Source organism: Scyliorhinus torazame, chromosome 6 (assembly GCF_047496885.1).
Source record: "Scyliorhinus torazame isolate Kashiwa2021f chromosome 6, sScyTor2.1, whole genome shotgun sequence".
Taxonomy (NCBI): domain Eukaryota; kingdom Metazoa; phylum Chordata; class Chondrichthyes; order Carcharhiniformes; family Scyliorhinidae; genus Scyliorhinus; species Scyliorhinus torazame.
Genome location: NC_092712.1, coordinates 295,307,901 through 295,325,544, shown reverse-complemented (window position 1 = coordinate 295,325,544; position 17,644 = coordinate 295,307,901). Strand labels below are relative to the sequence as shown.

The 17,644-nt window shown below is 47.1% G+C and overlaps 1 long non-coding RNA gene across 1 annotated transcript in view; it reads right to left on the bottom strand.

The window, feature by feature from the left end:
• The window catches only part of LOC140425818 (uncharacterized), a 153,715-nt gene that overhangs the window by 81,787 nt on the left and 54,284 nt on the right, over positions 1 to 17,644 (bottom strand). The window contains exon 2 of the long non-coding RNA XR_011948029.1: positions 8,664 to 8,759. This is a non-coding gene — a long non-coding RNA (uncharacterized lncRNA). The remainder of the gene's footprint in view (positions 1 to 8,663; positions 8,760 to 17,644) is intronic.

Below are 17,644 nucleotides of genomic sequence, written 5' to 3'. Positions count from 1 at the left end.
CCCTCACCTTAAACCTATGGCCTCTAGTTTTAGACTCTTCTACCCTTGGGAAAAGATGTTGACTATCTACCTCATCTGTGCCCCTCATTATTTTATAGACCTCTATAAATTCACCCCAAAGCCTCCTACTCTCCAGGGAAAAAAGTCCCATTCTATCCAGCCTCTGCTTATAACTCAAACCAGCAAGTCCCGGTAGTATCCTAGTAAATCCTTTCTGCACTCTTTCTAGTTTAACAATATCCTTTCTATAATAGGGTGACCAGAACTAGACACAGTATTCCAAGTGTGGCCTCACTAATGTCTTGTACAACTTCAGCAAGACGTCCCAACTCCTGTATTCAATGTTCTGACCAATGAAACCAAGCATGCCGAATGCTTTCTTCACCACCATGTCCACCTGCGACTTCACCTTCAAGGAGCTCTGTACTTCAGGATCTCTTTATTCTATAACTCTCCCAAACTCCCTATCATTAACTGAGTAGGTCCTGCCCTGATTCAATCTACAAAAATGCATCACCTCACATTTATCTAAATTAAACTCTATCTGCCATTCATCGGCCCACTGGCCCAGTTAATCAAGATCCCGTTATGTGGTGAAAGTACCACCCCAACCCTGTAAAGGGAAGCATCGCAAGTCAGGATGAGTTCATTTTGGGGGATTAAATGGGCCAATAAATTGGACGATAGCAGTTTTATTTTCTCAAAGGCCTCCATCTGTGGTGCCTCACACAAACATTTTTGGTACTTTTGCATTAGCATGTGCAGTGGAGATAGCAAAGAGACTGAATAAAAATCCCATAATAATTGACTATTCCCAGGAAATAATTCAGTTTTGTGGTGTTTCGAAGAGTTGCTGCTTCCCTGATGGTCCTCACCTTGTCCTCCGCTAGATTTAAACCTTTTTTATCCACCCGATATCCCAAGTAGACCACTTTGCTTGCTCGGAAAATACATTTTCCCTTTTTAGATGTACCCCAGCTTTTGAAAATCACTGTAAGACCTCCTGTAGGTTTGCAAGCTGCTCTCATTCTGAAGCCCTGTGACCAGAACATCATCCAAGTACACCACCACTTTAGGTAACCCTTGGAGTATGTTCTCCATGATCCATTGAAATATGGTGTATGCCGATGAGACCTTGAAGGGCTAGCGGAGTATACTCATACAGGCACTTGTGCGTGTTGATCGTAACATATTTGCAGGACGGCTCGTCCAGTTTGAGTTGAAGATCAGCATGGCTCATATCTAACTGAATGAATGTTTGGCCACCTGTTAGCTTGACATATAGGTCTTCTATTCCTGGCATGAAAAAGATGAATGAAGCAAGGCTCACAGCAGTGTGTGAGTGGAATCACAGCCCATGAAGGGAAATGAATGGTTGGCTTGCAGCTCAAGGATCTAATGGGTTTAAAGACAGATCACTGCTTTCTCTTTCCAGGAATTGACGTGTGATGCATTCCTGTGTCTGAGCCAGCAGCTGTAGTGCCCAGGTGAGAAAGACAACAGTAACTGTCTCGCTTTAATATGCAGATTTGATTAAAAGTGATCCCGCCCTTACATCGCAACGTCTCGCGAGATCTTGCGAGGCGTTGCGAGCCGGGTAGATCCTGGGAGCGGGGTTTCCCAGCTTCTATCAGCCATCTGCGCAGCGGCGCGCTGCTTTTCAGATGCTTTTCGATCGCGCCCGTAAATTTCACATTAAACCAATACCACAAACACTTCCTGATAAGGGCTGGGGGTAGGGAGGGTGATGGTTGGTTTGGATGGTAGTGCGGTGGTCACCCTCATGTTGGCCTGATTTTGATTTCTTCTGTTACTATGCTTAATGAGAAAAATCACCCATTGTATATGACTGCATCTCAAAGGGACAGAGTGAAAGTTTCTATTTCATGCTGGATTGAAAGCAAAAATGCAGTTTTGTAGCCTCAATCTACTTTCTGGTGTGCGTAAATATGGAATAGTCAGGAATTATCACCAGAAATGTAAGTTGTTATACTAAGTGATTCTTCTCTGAGATTAGGTTGAAGATTTATCCTTTAACTCCCCCTGTGTTACAGAAACAGAGGCCTAGTTGTGCTTATTAATCTCAGCTCCAACATTTCATTGTGAAGAGTGTGAAACCAATTTAACAAAACATTTTTAAAAAACATAATTAAGAAGCTTGGTCTGCATTTAGTGAGACTGGTTACTGTCATTGAAATTAACGGCATCATTTTTCACAGATCTCTAACATATGTTCTTGGTAATCAGCAGCAAAAGTTAATAGTTTCTTCATATAATACAGTCTTTGGGAGCTGTGCATAGAGCATTTGAGAGAAGAGCGCTCCGAATGATTTTGTACTGAGGAAGCAGAAAGGTATGTTCTATCAGCATTTACATTTAGCATTCATTGAGATAGGCAAGTGCTACCAATGGAACACTTTCAAGCATTTTAAGTGCAGCAAAAGCAGATACAGAGTGATGCTCCATCAACTTTGCTCACTGATGCACTGCGACTCCTGATTCACAAGAACACTTTTGCTTTATCAGTGGGACTTCCCACAATAACCATTCTGCGGCGCTTTTGAGTAAACCAGAGGTCACCTGTGACTCAATTGTAGCGCTCTAACCCTTAAGTTAGAAGGTTATAGGCTCAAGAAGAGATTCTAGACTGACCCCCCCAGTGCAATACTAGTGGAGTGTTTGTTCGATTATTTGGGCGCGATTGAACACGCAAAAAAGAGTCCCATTTTGGGCTTGTATAGCAGGCATCGAGAGGCCCAGCTATCAAAAGGGTCTCTGTCATTTTATTTCTGGCCTCAGGCTGAGGACCCATGATTGAACCCCACCACTGTAGGTGGTGGAATTTAAACTCAATAAAATATCTGGAATTAAAAGTCTAATGATGTCCATGAAACCATTGTCGATTGTCGTAAAAGTCCATCTGGTTCACTAATGTCCTTTAGGAAAGGAAATCTGTCATCCTTATCTGGTCTGGCCTATATGTGACTCCAGACCCACAGCAATGTGGTACACTCTTAAATACCCTCTGAAATGGCCTAGCAAACCATTCAGTTGTATTCAACTGCTACAAATTCACAAAAAAGGAATGGAACCGGAAACAGTAACGACAAATCCAACCCTATCGAATCCGCAAAGTGCTCCTCACTAACATCTGTAGGCTTGTGCCACAGTTAGGAGAGCTGTCTCACAGACTAGTCAAGCAACAGCCTGACATAGAACTCACAGAAGCATACCTTACAGACAATGTCCGACACACCACTAACACCATTCCTGGATATGTCCTGTCTCACCAGCACCGTGGTATACAGTTGGGAGGGAGTTGCCCTGGGAGTCCGCAACATCGACTCTGGACCCCATGAAGTCCCATGGCTTCAGGTTAAACATGGGCAAGGAAACCCCCTGCTGATTACCATGTACCGTCCACCATCAACTCCTCCACCTTGAACACAACTTCAGAACTTGTCGCACCCCTAGCCAAGCTGTTCCAATACAGCTACAACACTGGCATCTACCCGCAATGTGGGAAATTACCAGGTGTGTCCTGTACACAAGAAACAGGAGAAATCCAACCAGCCAATTACTGCCCAATCGATCTCCTCTCTATCAGCAGCAAAATGGTGGAATGATTCATCAACAGTGCTATCAAGCGGCACTTACTCAGCAATAACCTGCTCACTGATGCTCAGTTGGGTTCGTTTGGATCACTCAGCTCCTGACCTCATTACAGCCTTGGTTCAAACATGGATAAAAGATCTGAATGTCAGAGGTGATATGAAAGTGACTATTGTTGCCATCAGGACAGAAATTGCCCGAGTATGACATCAAGGAGCCCTAGCAAAACTGAAGTCAATGGAAATCAGGGGGGAAACTCTCTGCTGGTTGAAGTCACACCTGGAACAAAGGAAAATGGTTGTGGTGGTTGGAGGTCAATCATCTCAGTTCCATAATATCACTGCAGGAGTTCCTCAGCGCAGTGTCCTGGGTCCAATCTTCAAGAAGACTTGTAAGGCAAGACCTACCCCTCACAAATCCGTGCTGACTATCCCTAATCAAGCAGTGTTTTTCCAGATGCTCAGAAATCCTATCCTTCAGTACTCTTTCCATTCCTTTGCCGACCACCGAAGTAAGACTAACTGGCCTGTAATTCCCAGGGTTATCCCTAGTCCCTTTTGTGAACAGGGGCACAACATTCGCCACTCTCCAATCCCCTGGTACCACCCCTGTTACAGTGAGGACGAAAAAAATCATTGCCAACGGCTCTGCAATTTCATCTCTTGCTTCCCATAGAATCCTTGGATATATCCCGTCAGGCCCGGGGGACTTGTCTATCCTCAAGTTTTTCAAAATGCCCAACACATCTTCCTTCCTAACAAGTATTTCCTCGAGCTTACCAGTCTGTTTCATACTGTCCTCTCCAACAATATCGCCCTCCTCATTTGTAAATACAGAAGAAAAGTACTCGTTCAAGACCTCTCCTATCTCTTCAGACTCAATACACAATCTCCTGCTACTGTCCTTGATCGGACCTACCCTCGCTCTAGTCATTCTCATATTTCTGACATATGTGTAAAAGGCCTTGGGGTTTTCCTTGATCCTTCCGCCAAAGATTGTTCATGCCCTCTCTTAGCCCTCCTAATCCTTTTCTTCAGTTCCCTCCTGGCTATCTTGTATCCCTCCAGCGCCCTGTCTAAACCTTGTGTCCTCAACCTTACATAAGTCTCCTTCTTCCTCTTAACAAGACATTCAACCTCTCTTGTCAACCATAGTTCCCTCACTTGAACATCTCTTCCCTGCCTGACAGGGATTACATATCAAGGACACGTAGTACCTGTTCCTTGAACAAGTTCCACATTTCACTTGTGTCCTTCCCTGCCAGCCTATGTTCCCAACTTATGCACTTCAATTCTTGTCTGACAACATCGTATTTACCCTTCCCCCAATTGTAAACCTTGCCCTGTTGCATGCACCTATCCCTCTCCATTACTAAAGTGAAAGTCACAGAATTCTGGTCACTATCTCCAAAATGCTCCCCCACTAACAAATCTATCACTTGCCCTGGTTCATTACCAAGTACCAAATCCAATATGGCCCCCCCTCTGGTCGATAAGGCAACCTAGAGGTCACTCAAATTCCAAAATTCCCCCAAAATGTCCTATGTTTAACTCCACCTTCTGCTACATTAGTCTTTGGCAAGATCCTGAGGTAAATCACCCTCACCCAAGGTGGGCATGGCTGTGGCATCATTAATGGCGACAATGCACATCCAACACACTTTATGTGGTCTTAATTTTGAAAAATTGGCTGGGTCTGGGGCACAAACAGGAAGTGGGTGGAGGTTCTGATCGATTTACATCCCCTGGCACATCCCCTTCCACCCATACTGCGCTGACAGGAAATGGATTCCACTCACTCCAGACAGATAGCTATAAGGACAAATTGTCTTTAACTGGGCACCAAAAAAAAAAATCAAAAGCAAGTCAAGCAACCATTTCTTAAATGAAACCTTGTCAATAGATGGAAGAGCAGCTAAACTTGTTTGATGGAGGCTTTGCAGATTTTGCTCTTGAAGGGGGGTGTCCTGAGATGAGATCCCTTAAAACCGGATAGTTAAGATAACACTAGAATAGTTCTACATAAATTAGTTTATTGAGGATTGAGACTAATCATAGAAAGTATACCCAGTAATCATTATTAACTATTAAACATGTATTTTTAGGTCATAGCAGTAACAAACATTCAAACTCTTGCTAAAAGCAGTGGCCACAATGCATGATGGGATTTAAGCTAGCTAACTCGCCCATGTTTTTAAATCAGACAGGTTTAGACAGAAATAGTGTGGTCAGCAATAACACAGTCATCTCAGTAAACAGTTCTTATCAGTGCCCCCAACATCCTGTCTCAGACAATCCACGGTGTAAAGAGGATCCAACTTCAGCAGCCTGCCCCTAGACGAACAAGGAGGTGGGCAGGAACTGGCTGAGATAAGTAATATGAGAATGGCAGAAAAACAAATTCATAATGGATAAAGTATCCTGGTAAACAACAGGTGGCAGGATGGGGTTAGATCATGAGTTGATCACAGTCATCATGTTACTTAAAGTAACCTTCATTGATCACAATCAAATTGACAGCTCCAAGGATTGGATCAAGTCCAACTGGGGTGGGCTATTGATTTTTGGAAAATTATATAATTGTCTACACCAGTGTAAAGTAGTGTGGTATTGGCATTTATCCAAATCACTCTCCCTCGCACGTGGACCAAGCTTGGGAAAATAAAGCCGTCTTAACCAGAGTTGATGTCGCTGCAGGTCTATGTGTTCAGCTGAGCTGTAACTGAGAGGGAGGACCTCCATTTAAAAACTAGCTCAATACTCAGTCCTTTTTCACCTGATAAATAAATAAAAAGAACTAATTAGGTCCAATAGGTACCCATTCCACTCCCATCAGATGCGAGTATCCCACTGGATGTCAGTATTTCTTTCCATTTGCCAACATGGAAATTACTCGACATCTTTCTATCATCTTCATCCAAATATTAATCTGGTTTTGGTGATTTAGAATAAATATTGACCAGGATGCCAGGAAAAAACTCCCATGCTATCAGATTAAATTTTCCTCCAATTTTCTAGGTCCTAAAGGTTTGATTTTCGATCCCTAAACCTCTGCGCCTCCCAGCATCACTTTTCTTTCTTGAAGACATTCCTTAAAAAACAACTTTGACCAACTTTTCGGCTACTTTCCCTAATGTGACTTTATGGAGCTTGGGGTCAATATTCTATCTGATGACGTTTCTGTTAGGCACCTAACAATATTCCATTCTGTTGAAGACAATATAAATGCAAGTGTTGTTGTTCTCTACCTTTGCTTTTTCTTTAAAAAGAGGCATAGTGATGAACATTTATTGACATACAGAGAGATTTGTGCACCTAACAAATTGTTCAAGAAACTGCTCCAAAACCGAGAAGCGTTCACAGTTTTCTGCAAAAAGCTGCTCACTTATTTTGCGCAGCTTGACAGGGGTCAGAACCTTTCATAGGGGCCAACTCATTCACATTTAAACACTGTATGCGGTTCACTGCACAATGCAAGGTGAGCTTGCTGATGCAGACACTCAATGATATTGAACTGTGAAACTTTAGGTTTTAGCAAAACAATGAGTAAACAAAGGTAGACATTTTTCAAGTTATCATTTTTGCTGATTTTTAATAAAGCTGATATTTAATTTTGCCATTGTAGTAAGCAATTTTTTCTTGCAGTTCTTGACATATTTTCTGTGTCTGGATGTAAAGATGATCAAACCCAAATGTAACATGTACAAGTCTACAAAATCTTACATCAGATAGGGCTATGGATTGCACCAAGAAAAGAGGATATGAAAGAGGAACAAGACAGAGAAAAATGTAGGCTGCAGCATCTAGGTTAGACCCTGCTTGTTACGCTGAACCATTCCCAGCCCCCTCTCACTCGACGTTTGTTCTCTGAAGGTGACACAGTGGCACAGCGCCTAGCACTGCTGCCTCACAGTGCCAGGGACCCGGGTTCAATTCCGACCTCTGGTGACTGTGCGAAGTTTGCACGTTCTTCCCGTGCCTGGGTGGGTTTCCTCCAAGTGCTCCGGTTTCCTCCCACAGCCCCCTTCTGTGCTGTAGGATTCTATGATTCTATTAACACAGCAAAAGGCAGGGGGTCTTACAGGTTGTCAGCCACTGTCGGATTTGGGGGGGGGGGCAATCCTCAATTATACAGATTCTCACAGCCCACAAATCCTCTTACCACAATGGACTAACTACTCTGTCAGATATTGCAAAGGTAGAAACGCCTGTGGAAGGAGAGTTCATGTCGCAAACTGTCAGACTGGTAATCGGTTTCCAAATCCATTCACTATTTTACACTATCCTCCAAGGACCCCAGCAAAATAGACAGGAAGACCATTCCAATTGCTTTTTGCTTATACCTTTCTACTTTATGCAGAAACTCACACCTGCAAAAGGTCATTAAAAGGCAATTAAAGGAACATTGGAACTATCCTGTCCATCACATCGTCAACCAGCCGCAGCGGCACCAGCCCCTGCTTGGAACACTCCCAGGATTGGCCACTGAGTGCCCACCTCAGAATCGATGTGGTAGCCCCTGATTGGACGTGACCGATCAGGGGGGATGGAGCCTTGATCAATTGATTGGCAGCGAACCAGAGACCAACCACAAAAGGGGCAGGGAATTCCAAGCCGGTCAAAAGGCAGTGCAGGCCTTCGCTTGCTCTCTCTCGACTGCTGCATCAACAACGGTGAATCCACCAGCCAAGCAGAGCCCACGCCATCCACAAAGGATGACAACAGAACACAGACTACCTACAGAACTTCAGTGCTGCCAGACGACCTGAACCCAGATAAGGCCATATCTGTTCTGTATTTGCCGGTCACCTGGAAGATAAGGTAAGGTCGTTAAAGTGTATTAGTTTATAGTCCAATGTGCATGAACGTGTAATTAATTAAGTAAATAACCTTGTGTATGTTAAATAAACTATTATCATACTAAACAACTTGTATGATCATCTGTCCCACCAGATACGGGTTAAACACACTGTGGTTATAAAAGAGCAACACACGTGAGCAACCTGAGACTCAATTTCAATGTGTTCATCACTAAATTATGATGATACTCACTTGGGTTTTGGAGTTTAACATTGGCGTCATGAGCTTGCTATGCATCTCAGAGCTTACCAGTGAAAACACAATGGAAGGAAGTGGCAATTGATAGACCTGAAACCATAACAAGGAAATATATCAAGACGTAGTGAGTATATGTATAGTTACGCTTTTACATACTTGAATGAAAGGATTTGTTCACAATATTTGTGCCGAGTGGTTTTTTTTTACAAACTTTTATGGTGTCATCTACATTTACGAGGTTTGGAGGTCAGAGTGATATTTTGAAACTCGGATTGATTATATTAGTACAGGTTCCATTTACACTGTGTTACTTTTGTAGCATAAGGGCTTGGCACATATAGGGTTAACGTGGGACTGAGTATAGTACCGCCACACAGTATTGGAAGAGATCACATGACCAGCACCCAAGGGCCGCTGTGGTCTTGGACAGAGTTGCGTGCAGACTTAAACATGGAGCCACATCCTAGCTTGTATCCTTTACTGCATATTTGTAAATAGTTCTATGAGTTAATAATGACTCAGTTAGCCTACTTCAGACTACGAATACTTCATCAACACCTACCGAGATAGCTGGATGGGGAATCCCAGCACTTATAATAAAATGCCAAGAATACGCCCAACCCAATGTTGTCAACCCTACCGTTGAAGAAGTGCTTTACAACACCTTCAGCTTCCTTCGTTGTCAAAGTGTTTGATTTTTTGAAATGTCCCTGGGCACCATCCAATTCTGCTGGTCTCATTTACACTTCATTATGGTATAGCCTTGACATAATGTAATGAGACAGAATAATAAAACGATTCTTACAGCTCTTCATTATGATATATTTTAATTTAGCCGATCATTTTAACATGCTGAGTGTGAACTTTTGGTTTGACATTTCAATGCATTCACCTTTTAAGAAATACATCCTTGGACTTTATTTTCACGAAATGTTGAACAGTGAGCAAGAATTTAATAAATACACTTGAATAAAGATCAAAATACTCCAACTTACTTGCACATGCATTTACCTATAGGGTGCAGCAATGCAGAGCCAGTGAGGCAGCCTAATCATTTATAGTTTGCATGTATGCAGGTAAGTATGCCTATTAGTAACTCTACCAGTCAAATCCGCCCAGGTGGAAAGTAATGCTTTATGTAGCAAGAGCACATTGCTGGACTGCACTTTCTGGAAAGGGTGTGATATTGCAGCAACACTGCAGCAGACACTTACCACTAATGAATTAAAAACAGAGATTTTACCAGGAATTAGCTTATGGAACTTGTTAACACTGTGACCACAGATTTAAGCCATTGCACTTATGTTGGATGATGGAAAATGGAGAATGAAAGATGTTTTTAATTCTTCTGCCCCCAATTTTAACTCAAGTATAGAGTTAACCTGAACTCACCGGCGTCATCTGCAGATGCCACATTAGTCACCCATTTAAAACCGGCAGACCCCACCACTGGGAGCAACTGCAATGGATGGCCAATTCCGCTCTCAATTGGGTGGGGGGAAAGGGGAAGCTATGACAGGAGAGGAGACCAAATTCTCCTTTTGGAGGCCTGGAAGTGCTCTCTGCTCTTCTTGATCCAGCAAGGAATGTACAAGAAAACCTAACTTTTTGGACCTCTTAAGACCTCAGCTCCTCTTCCCATTAGGTTGGCCTGGCAGATAGGCCACGACCCTGCTCAAGGCTCACAACTTACCCTGGGATAAAATCGCAGCCTTTGGGATCGCTGAAGGCCATCAACAGGTAAGTCCCATGGGCAATTCTATCTAGGCAGTGGGTGGAGTTCAAATGGCCACCTTTAATGACATATCATTCAGTGTGAAGTAATACCAATGACGGATGTTCAATATGCATAATGACGCTATCCGTGCTAAAGGCAGAATGGGCACATCAGTTATTGTTTTTTGGAGTATTATAATTTACATGAACCTTTGTGAAAAAAATCCATATTTCTGTCCTTTTGTGTTAATTATCTCATGGTTAACTCACACAAATGGGAAAAGTAGCCTCGGGATTGTGGGTACTCAACCCAATGAGTAAGAGTTTTTGTGGCGCACTGATAGTGCCCCCTACCTCTGGGCTGGAAGCTCCGGGTTCAAGTCCAACCCCAGGACTTGTTGCCCACGGAAGGAGCGTTCGTAAAACGGATCAACAGGCTGGGAATCCTTCCACCATTGTTCCCCAAGAGAAAAAACTGTGTGGGCGTGAAGAGGTGCTTTAAAAAAAAACTGCCTTGAGTTCATGGCAAAATTGGGATGTTGAATTTAATATTTCTAGTTATTTGTGACCAGCAAGCTGCTGATGGTTGTAAAATCCCAACTAGTTTACCAGTTCTCTTCAGGAAAGATAAACTGCTATCCGGTGGATCTAGTCCCCTACCAATATGGTTCTCATTTAATGTCCTCAGAACAACTAGGGATCAGCAATAAATGCAGCCTTGCCACTGTCACGTACATCTGACGAAAAAATAACGAAAAAATAAATCGTCCATTAATTATACATGAACCCAGATAGTAAAGGGGAGATTTTCAATGAGCTGCCTCTTTGTAAACCTGTAGCAGCAGATCAGCTGCCTTTTATTGAAAGCTCCCCATCATCATATTGATTGAATTCGATAGAACTGAATGGTTTTTACAATGATTCATCAACTTGTATATGGGTGGCAAGTTAAAAACTGACCATCAAGTGTCCATAACCCACCCACGACAAAGTGAACCTGCTGCTTGATCCTGGTCTCTCCCTGCCATTCACAGTATGTTTGACAGCAGAAGCCATTCCCAGAATTGCAAAGGCCGATCAATCTTTATTTTCTCGAGTCCCCAGAGTGGAGGGTGAAGTTATAGTCCTCCTACCGCTCCCCCTGCCCCAACCATTGAGACTGATCTGTTCTCTGTGTGCCTCGGTGCAAGATGAACTGATGCATTGTTCACTGAAACACCTTTACTAGATTTAAGTGGCCTGTCCATTAAATCAAAGCATTATGACAGCACAGAAGGAGATCATTCGGCCTGTCGTGTCTGTCCCAACTCACTTAGTACCACTTTCCTGATTTCTCCCCACAGCCCAACATATTGAATTCCCTCCCTTACAGCACTGTCGGTGTGTCTACACCTCAGGGTCTGCAGCGGTTCAAGGAGGCAGCTCACCACCACCTTCTGAAGGACAACTAGGGAAGGGCAATAAATGTTGGCCATCCAGCGATGCCCACATCCAGTAAAGGGAATTTTTAAAAATTCTTCTCTTTCAGAAATAATCCAATTCTCTTTTGGATGCCTCAAATGAAGCTATCTCTACTCTCAAACAGTGCGTTCCAGATTTTAACAACTTGCTGTGTAGAAACATTTTTCCTCATGTGTCCATTGATTCTTTTATCCATTAGCTCAAATTTGTGGCCACTTGTTCTTGATCCTTCCACCAATGGGAACATGTTTTCCTTATCTACCCTGTCCAGACCCCTCATGATTCTGAATATGCTTAACAAATCTCCCCTCGGTCTTCTCTTCTGCAAGAACAGTCCCAGCTTCTCCAATCTATCTACAAAATGGAAGTTCGCCATCTATGGGACCATTCTCGTGAATCCTTTCTGCATCAGACCATAAGACCGTAAGACATAGGAGCAGAATCATAGAATTTACAGTGCAGAAGGAGGCTATTCGGCCCATTGAGTCTACACCGGCCCTTGAAAGAGCACCCTACCTAAGCCCACGCCTCCACCTATCCCTATACCCTGTAACCCCACCTAACCTTTGGACAGTAAGTGGCAATTTTGTGTGGCCAATGCACCTAACCCGTGCATCTTTGGATTGTGGGAGGAAACCAGCGTACCCGCAGGAAATCCATGCAGACACAGGGAGAAAATACAAACTCCAGACAGACCGTCACCCAAGGCTAGAATTGAAACCGGGACTCTGGAACTGTGAGGCAGTGGTGCTAACCAATGTGCCACCGTGCCCATTTGGCCCTTCGAGTCTGCTCCATCATTCGATCGTGGCTGATATTTTCCTCATCCCCATTCCCCTGCCTTCTCCCCATAACCATCTCCATATTAATCAAGACATCCCCTTATTAATAAAGAACACCAGATTTGTGCTTGAGGTACTGTGACCTACAGGGCTACAGACGAAGAGCTGGAAGTTGGAATTAGACAGAATAGTTCTTTCTTAGAACATCAGAACCAGGAGCAGGAGCTGGCAATTCAGCCTCTCAAGCCTGCTCCACCATTCAATGTGATCATAGCTGATCTCATCATGGCTTCAACATCCATGCTCTCTAATGCCTTCCTAAAGTGTGCTGCCCAGAACCCGATGCAATACTCCAGTTGAGGCTGAATTAGTGTTCAAAGCAAGTATAATATAACTACCTTCCTTTTGTACTCATGCCCCTGTTAATAAAGCCTAGTTTGCTGCATTCATCCGTCTCTCAACCTGACCATCTTCATATACAGCCAGGTCACTCTGCTTCTGCATCACCTTTAGAATTGTACCCTATTTTTTATATTGCCTCTCTGTATTCTTCCTTCCCAAAAATAATCACTTCACACATCTATACATTGAATTTCAACTGCCACCTGTCAGCCAATTACTTTGAAGTTGGCCTAGATGGAGTTGGATGACAAAGGTCACAGAATGGTTGCAGATGATCTAGAGTGGACTTGTGCGGATGGCATAAGAGTGTGACATATGAAGGCAGAAGGCCAATGGTAAGAGTAGCTACAAGTAGCCAGAGCAATTTGTCCATTCCACCGACCTGCCCATGTCTTTCAAAGTTCTGCACCATCCTCTTCACAGTTTACAATGGGCGTGATTTCACTAATAGGGAACAAAGTCCCATAGCGAGCACGCTTAATCTCGTGTTTCCTGGCACTCACAGAGGTGAGAAACGCATGGTATAAAGCGGCATCCGTGATAGATAAGGGGCCTCAGCGGGGAACACATGGCCAAGGCCGCACCTAGCTCCATTGAGGTACCCTCAATAATGATGCTTTGAGATTAAACTGTAAAGAAGGCTTTATTAGGCTAATAACTATGCTACAGATTTGGACGAGAGCTGACTGCTATACAGACCATGAGGCAGGCCTTTATGTATGGCTCCCAGATGGGCGGAGCCAGAGGCGGAGTCCCCAGGGTTCCAAGCCTGGTCTTAAAGGGGACATCACCTTACATGATGATAAGGCAGTAACCGTTCATCACATTCACCCCCTGTTTAAAAAGGAGTCCGGCGGGGGTGAAGTGCCATCATAGGTCCATCCGTCTCGGCGGCCGGATCGTCCTCCTCGATCTCCTCAGTTCGGGCGGTGGTGCGGCGGGCACGGACGTCCCGGTTGAGGGCACATCCGGGAGCACAGCGGTCGGAGCTTCGGTCCGGGTCGGGGCAGAGGAACTAGGCAGGGCCGGGGGTAGTGGAGCCGGCGCCGGCGGGGTGTGTAAAGGGGGGGGCGCAAGGGGGGGCGCACGGTAGGAGCTCACCAACGGGTGGTAGGGCCGGAAGGGGGTGTGTTGTAGGGGGCGACGGGTCCTGCAGGGGAGCGGCGCGGGAAGGGGCGTCTGTGGTGGAGGATCCAGCGGGCGCCAGATCCCGGGGGGAAACCGTATCTTGCCTGCCGTCGGAGTACTCCACGTAGGCGTAACTGGGGTTGGCGTGGAGCAGTCGGACCTTTTCAACTAGGGGTCCGTTTTGTGGCTCCTCGCGTGCCTCCGGAGAAGAACAGGTCCCGGAGCCGTCAGCCAAGGTGGAAGCGAGACCCCGGAGGTAGACTTCCTGGGGAAGAGAAACAATCGCTCATGAGGGTTCTCATTTGTGGCCGTGCAGAGGAGTGACCTAATGGAGTGTAGGGCATCGGGCAGGACCTCCTGCCAGCAGGTAGTTGGGAGATTTCTCGACCGCAGGGCCAGAAGGACAGCCTCCCACACGGTCGCGTTCTCCCTCTCCACCTGCCCGTTTCCCCGTGGGTTATAGCTGGTCGTTCTGCTCGAGGCGATGCCTTTGCTGAGCAGATACTGACGCAGTTCATCGCTCATGAACGATGTACCCCGGTCGCTGTGGATATAAGCAGGGAAACCAAACAGGGTGAAGATGCTGTGCAGTGCCTTAATCACCGTGGCTGAGGTCATGTCGGTGCAGGGAATGGCGAATGGGAAACGGGAGAACTCATCGATCATGGTGAGGAAATAGGCATAACGGTTGGTGGACGGGAGGGGCCCCTTGAAGTCCACGCTCAGTCGCTCAAAGGGGCCCGAGGCCTTCACGAGCCGAACCTTGTCTGGCCGATAGAAGTGCGGTTTGCACTCCGCACAGACCTGGCAGGCCCTGACCATGGCCTTGACCTCCTTGGTTGAGTAAGGCAGGTTGCGGGACTTGATGAAATGGACGAGCCGGGTAACCCCCGGGTGGCAGATGTCATTGTGGATGGCTTGCAGGCGGTCCTCCTGCACGTTGGCGCATGTGCCGCGGGACAGGGCATCTGGGGGCTCGTTGAGCTCCCCTGGACGATACTTGATATCATACGAGTAGGTGGAGAGTTCGATCCTCCACCTCAAAATTTTATCGTTTTTTATTTTGCCCCGTTGCGTGTTATCGAACATATAGGCAACCGACCGTTGGTCGGTGATGAGGGTAAACCTCCTACCGGCGAGGTAGTGTCTCCAGCGCCGCACAGCCTCCACAATGGCTTCTGCCTCCTTTTCGACTGCAGAGTGTCGAATCTCGGAGGCGGTGAGGGTTCGGGAGAAGAACGCTACTGGTCTGCCTCCTTGATTGAGGGTAGCAGTCAGGGCGATGTCTGATGCATCGCTCTCTACCTGAAAGGGATGGTTTCGTCCACCGCGTGCATGGCGGCCTTGATGATGTCGGCCTTCATGCGGTTGAAGGCCAATTGAGCCTCAGCCGAGAGGGGAAAAGTGGTGGTCTTTAGGAGTGGGCGGGCTTTGTCCGCATACTTGGGGACCCACTGGGCGTAATAGGAGAAAAGCCCCAAGCACCGTTTGAGGGCCTTGAGGCTGCGGGGGAGAAGGAGTTCCTTAAGGGGGCGCATGCGGTCGGGGTCGGGACCTAGGACCCCGTCTTCCACGACATAGCCGAGGATGGCCAGCCGGGTGGTGTGGAAAACGCATTGGCCCTCGTTATAGGTCAGGTTAAGGGCTTGGGCGGTCTGGAGGAACTTTTTGAGGTTAGCGTCATGGTCCTGCTGATCATGGCCGCAGATGGTGACATTGTCCAAGTATGGGTATGTAGCCCGCAAACCGTACTGGTCCACCATTTGGTCCATCGCCCTTTGAAAGACGGAGACCCCATTTGTGACACCAAAGGGGACCCTGAGGAAGTGGAAGAGCCGGCCGGCTGCTTCGAAGGCAGTATAGGGGCGGTCTTTTGGTCGGATGGGGAGCTAGTGGTAGGCAGATTTGAGGTCGACCGTGGAAAAGACTCGGTATTGGGCGATCCGATTTACCATTTCCGCGATGCGAGGAAGGGGGTACGCATCAAGCTGCGTGAATCGGTTTATGGTCTGGCTATAATCCACGACCATCCGTTTCTTCTCCCGGACCGGACTACCACCACTTGCGCTCTCCAAGGGCTGTTGCTAGCCTCGATGACCCCCTCTCCCAGTAAACGCTGGACCTCTGACTTGATAAAAGCCATATCTTGGGCACTGTAGCGCCGGCTCCTGGTGGCGACGGGCTTACAGTCGGGAGTGAGGTTAGCGAATAGCGAGGGGGGTGCGACTTTCAGTGTCGCAAGGCAGCACACCGTGAGGGGGGGCAAGGGTCCGCCGAACTTCAGTGTCAGGCTTCGGTGGCTGCACTGGAAATCCAGTCCGAGCAGCAGGGGGGCACAGAGGTGAGGGAGGATATAAAATTTGAAACGGGTGTATTTGGCACCCTGGATCGAGAGATCCGCAATACAGTACCCCGTGATTTGAACCGAGTGGGACCCAGATGCGAGGGCTATGGTTTGGGATGTGGGATGGGTGCGTAGGGATCAGCGCCTTACCGTTTCAGGGTGGATAAAGCTCTCCGTGCTCCCGGAGTCGAAGAGGCATGCAGTGTCGTGCCCGTTGACCTGGACCTGCATCATGGAGTTCTGCAGGTGTTTTGGCCGAGTTTGATCGAGGGTGATCGCACCCAGTCGCGGGTAGTCGGAGTCGTAAAATGGCCGCTGCCGTTGGTCGCACGTGTCGTGTCGAGAAGATGGCCGCCGACCAGATGGCCGCTCCCATGATTCGCACGAGGCTGATGACGCGTCAGAAGGGGACGTGTCGGGTCGGTGCGCAGCAGCATTGCGAGGCCTGCGGGCCTGAGAGCCTGAATTTCGGGCCGGCTGTTCTTTGTTTTTCTGGCCCCTGGGTCTGGCCAGGCAGACCCTCGCAAAGTGCCCTTTCTTCCCGCAGTCGCTGCAGATCGAGGAGCGGGCTGGCAGCGTGGGCGTGGGTGCTGGCCCTGCCCGCAGAAGTAGCAAGGTGTGCCCCCATGGTGAGCGGGTCGCCGCGTGGCGCAGGCCTGTAATATGGGCGAGTCTGAGGAAGTCCAGGGGGACTGGCAGAGTCCGCGGGGTACGTACCCAAGTTATGTCGGGCCACCTCCAGCGAGGAGGCGAGCGTTAGCGTCTCCTGGAGGTCTTTTGCCCCGTTTTCGAGCAGTCGCTGCCGGATGTAGGTCGAGCGGATGCCGGACACGAAAGAATCTCTGATGTGCAGGTTCATATGGACTTCCCCTGTCACATCCTGATGGTCACAGTCCCTGGCCAGCGCGGTGAGTTTCTCAACAAACTCGTCGAGCGATTCCCCCGAGCGCTGCCGGCAGGTAGAGAGCAGATGCCGGGCGTGCACCTCATTGACAGGTTTGACAAACCGCTTGCGGAGCAACTCAATCGCTTCCTCATAAATCGTCGCCTTTTCGAGCGTGGCGGAGATTCTGTGACTCACCCGGGCGTGGAGTAGACGCAGCTTGCGTGGCCCCAGGATGGGAGTCTCTGCGGAGTCCAGG